The 4,944-nt window shown below is 35.7% G+C and overlaps 1 non-coding gene across 1 annotated transcript; it reads right to left on the bottom strand.

Annotated features, from left to right (window-relative positions):
- Positions 1–1,371: 1,371 nt before the first annotated feature.
- Positions 1,372–1,477, bottom strand: LOC114915661 (small nucleolar RNA R71). Its single transcript, XR_003803754.1, has one exon. It is a non-coding gene; the product is annotated as a small nucleolar RNA R71 (small nucleolar RNA).
- Positions 1,478–4,944: the final 3,467 nt, after the last annotated feature.

The raw sequence follows: 4,944 nt of genomic DNA, 5'->3' as shown, positions 1-4,944 counted from the left end.
TGTGGTTCTTCACACCTATGACCAGGGGTGAGCACTGCCCGAGATTGTTACATGAGTATCGTGACCTTGGTTAACATGTCAGGGGTGAGCACGGCCCTAGGTTAGGGGTAACGTGACCTTGGCACAGTGTTATATCAGGGGTGAGCACGACTCTGGATTGTTACATGAGTATCATGACCTTGGTTAACATGTCAGGGGTGAGCACGGCCCTAGGTTAGGGGTAACGTGAACTTGGCACAGTGTTATATCAGGGGTGAGCACGGCTCTGGATTGTTACGTGGGTATCGTGACCTTGGTTAACATGTCAAGGGTGATCACGGCCCTGGGATAGGGATAACGTGACCTTGGCACAGTGTTATATCAGGGGTGAGCACGGCCTGAGATTGTTAAATGGGTAGCGTGACCTTGGCATAGTGTGAAGTGCAAGATTTGTGATGATTGGTGTGATTGAGAATTATGACGTGATGACGATGTATGATTGATTGAAATACGATATGTTGAAATATTTATGAATATTAAGTTATAATGAGATAATATGTTGTGTTTTCTTATGTGCTATATATATAGATGTTTTCTTTTCTCACCGTGCGATTTGTGGATATTTTAGGTGAGGAAGATCCGGCTACGAGTGACATCTAGAATGCTAACGGTTGAGTTGTGGTTATGCTCTGATATTGTGACATCGAGGCAGAGGATTTTCTTTAGGACATAGATTGTTATATGGAATTAGAATTGTAAACATTATTTTTGAAAATCATTTGTAAACTCTCACGTTTCATTTTTATCGTTGTGGTTATTGAAGAATAATTTTGAAGATTCTCATGTGAACCTTTTTACCGAAATTGAAAATTGTTTTTGTTAAGTTTTTATTATTACAATATATGTGTTGGGGTAGTAAGGGTGTCACAATAGTCATAGTCATAGTCATAATGTTAGTCATAGTGTAAGTGTTGTATCTGAGATTGATTCAAGTCAACCAGGAAACATGGGTGAACAACCTTATAATGGACCTCGTGAGAGGACTCTTAGGGAGATGGTTGCACCTGATTTTACTTATGAGAGTGTGTGCATTCAATATCCTGAAGATGTTCCTTTTGTGCTTAAAACTGGACTAATCTATTTGTTGCCCAAGTTTCATGGTCATGCAGGTGAGGATCCACATAAACATTTGAAGGAGTTCCATATTGTTTGTTCTACCATGAAGCCTCCTGATGTTCAAGAGGATCACATTTACCTGAAGGCATTTCCACATTCATTGGAGGGAGTTGCTAAAGATTGGCTGTATTATTTGGCTCCCAGGTCCATCACTAGCTGGGATGATCTGAAAAGAATGTTTCTGGAGAAATTCTTCCCTGCCTCGAGGACCACTACAATCAGAAAAGATATATCAGGTATCAGGCAACTTGGTGGAGAGAGCTTGTATGAGTACTGGGAGAGATTCAAGAAGTTGTGTGCAAGTTGTCCTCACCACCAGATTTCTAAGCAGTTGTTGCTGCAATATTTCTATGAGGGGATGAATAACATGGAGAGGAGTATGATAGATGCTGCAAGTGGTGGAGCACTTGGTGACATGATCCCAGTTGAAGCCAGGCACTTGATAGAAAAAATGGCCTCCAACTCTCAACAATTTAGTACCAGAAACGACAATGCAATTGTCATTAGAGGATTTCATGATGTGGCCACTGATGCAGATAAAAAGTTAAAGAGTAAACTTGATGCATTGGTCAACCTGGTGACTCAACTTGCTGCAAATCAAAAATCTGCATCTATATAAGTTATATTAACTTTCTTCTCATGCATCTTATATATCTTGAATTTTGTTCACAACTATGTTGTAAGTGTTATTAAGTTTTTATCAACCCATTCTTATCAAGGCCTTATTAATTTCTTATATTTTGCTTTTAATAATCTATTAAATGTGCACTCAATTGTCATGATCATCGACTATACGTTTTTTTCAGCTAGAGAGGCTGCTTGTTGACTATTGTACAAAATTAATGATATCCAGGGCAAAATAATAAATTTTATAAATTATGATACTCATTATTATATTTTTATATAGTAGTTAATAATAAAAACCATGAGAAATTTACATATAATAATATATATGAAAGAAAATATCACTATATAGACAATATATGTAAGTATAAATTTATTTGATATATATTTATACACAATTTTAGTATTATTTTGAGTGAGATTCAACAATATATATTGTGTAACAGCCCATTTTTTGTGGGCCAAAGGCCCAATTCGTGGCCTAGAACGGGCCGTTCTGGAATAGTGAGTATGGCCAAAATTGTAGAAGCAGAACGGGCCGTTCTGATGGGAGAACGGGCCGTTCTGGTTTGGAGAACGGGTCGTTCTGGAAGCAGAATGGGCCGTTCTGCTGGGTTTGAGAACGGGCCGTTCTGGTTTGAGAACGGGCCATTCCAGTTGAAAAATTTATGTAGGCTTGAAAGGCCCAGAACAGGCCGTTCTGATTTTGGAACGGGCCGTAGTGGTAGGTGGGCGAAAAATCCTATAAATAGGCCTCAAATCCTCTCATTTCTATACACACCTCTCATTCTCACTCTCTCTACTCTTCTGTTCTCTCTTTCGCTCCTCTTCTTCTCTCTAAAGACCAAGAGGAACTCAGAGGATGAGGTTCTGCTCCAGTTTTAGTTCCGATCCTTGTTTAAGGAAAAAGAGGAGGAGGTTCTCCCCGAGTTCCTATTTATCCAGGTACGGGGGAAAAAAGGAATTATTTATATGTAGAGTTACATGAGGGAATTGAGTAGAGGAAGAACCCTAATTTTATAATTATTTCTGTTTGAAGAATTCTTGGTTTTAAGTGATTCTATATGAATTTAGGATTATGAATATATGATTTATTTGTAAAAATGATGCTCTGGGAGAGAGAGCGAAATTGTAGAAAAGTGCCTGTAAGCTAGGTTTTGGGGAAAATTAGAATATTTCTGTTTGAGAAATTGATTATCCTAGTAGATTCTGTATGTGTTGAGGATTAGAAATACATATTTAATTTGTAAGAATGATGATCTAAGAAGGAGAACGAAATTGTAGAAAAGTGCCTGTGAGTTGGGCTTTGGAATAATTGGAGATTTTATCATTTGGATTAAAATTATATTAAATTGCTAATTTTATTGATTATTATTACATTTATGAATGTTATATTAAATTGATAATTCTATTGATTTAATATTGTATTAAACTGGGGAATTAACTGAGTTTTATATTATTGTTATAATGAGTATTCATGGTGAATTGCGTGAGGATGTGTAAACCCTTATTTTATTAGACTTATCTGTTGAGTATGTGATATGAAATTGTGTATGTGATATGAAATCGTGATATGAGATGAGATGTTGTATGGACATGATTAAGGTTGTGATTGTGATGTGTTTCCTCACACTAGTGACTAGGGATAGCACGACCCTTGGGTAAGTGGTGCTACAGGGAGGGCGTGACCCTAGTATGGTGTGGGATGAGTAAGATAGTTAGCACACACCACTTATGTCGATTATGGCAGCCCTGACATAGGGTTAATTGCAATAGATTGTATGGATTGTAATGTGATTGTGGTTCCTCACATTCATGCTTCAGGGACGAGCGTACTCCTGAGTGATCAGGGATGATACGAACCCTGGGTAGGTGATGCTTCAGGGACGAGCGTACTCCTGAATGATCAGGGATGATACGAACCCTGGGTAGGTGATGCTTCAGGGACGAGCGTACTCCTGAATGATCAGGGATGATACGAACCCTAGGTAGGTGATGCTTCAGGGACGAGCGTACTCCTAGATGATCAGGGATGATACGAACCCTGGTATGGTGTGGGTTGAGTGAGGCAATTAACCCGTATCACTTGTGTCAGATGTGGTGAGGTCTTGGCATATTGTTAATTGTAAGATTGGTGTGAATTATGGATGTGGAAATCATATTGTTAATTGTAAGATTGACATGAATTATGAATATGGAAATGATGTTGGAAATTGTATAATTGGTATGGATTATGATGGATTGAGATATGTATGTGAAATGAGATATGTTAAATGTGAATTGAGATATGTATGTCGATTATGATGGATTTGCATATAGAAATTTTCTATTCTCACCGTATAAACTGTGGATATTTTAGGTGAAGAAGATCCGGCTACGAGTGGCATCTAGAATGCCAACAGTTAAATTATGGGAATGCTTTGATAGTGTGACATCGGGGCAGAGGATTTCTAGGAAAAAATATTTATGTGGATTTGGTATTGTAATAAATGATTTTAAAATTGTAAATTCTAAAATTTTACCTTTCAAGTTTTATTTTTCAGTCATTTTCTTATATTGATGAAAAAACAGTTTTGAAGTTTTATGTGAACCCTTTTACGAACCCTTTGAAAGTTTATTCTTCTTAATTAAATTATATTATATATGTGTTGGGGTAGTAAGTGTGTCACATATTGTATGTCACTATTATCTATATTTACACTTATTAACAATTATGAACAAAATTATAGATAAAAATAATTTTTAGTAATCAATATTATGTCACTATATGATAGGGGTGACAAATGGATGGATTAATTGGATAACTTTTTAGATATATCATAATGGATCGGATAAAAATAATTTATTAATCTATTTAGATCCATTAAAAGTTTAAAAAAAGAATCCAATCCATTCAAAGAAAAAAAGTCATCCAATTCATTTACTAATAATTTTTTCATGGATAGATATGCAATCCATCCACAAAAGTAATATTTAAAAATTAAATAATTTGTATTTTTTAAATATTTTATTTCTATCACTTTTCTTTATAAGTCATTATATTCGTATATAGTCTTTCAAAATTAACAAAACAAAAAAAAATTATATAAAAATAATCTTTTAAAATTTCAATCCATTAAACATGTGACACCCTCTACCCCAACATTAATATACAAAAATGTAAAC

Source organism: Cajanus cajan, chromosome 2 (assembly GCF_000230855.2).
Source record: "Cajanus cajan strain Asha chromosome 2, NIPB_CcT2T_4, whole genome shotgun sequence".
NCBI classification, from domain to species: domain Eukaryota; kingdom Viridiplantae; phylum Streptophyta; class Magnoliopsida; order Fabales; family Fabaceae; genus Cajanus; species Cajanus cajan.
This window is presented reverse-complemented; position numbering and strand designations above follow the sequence as displayed.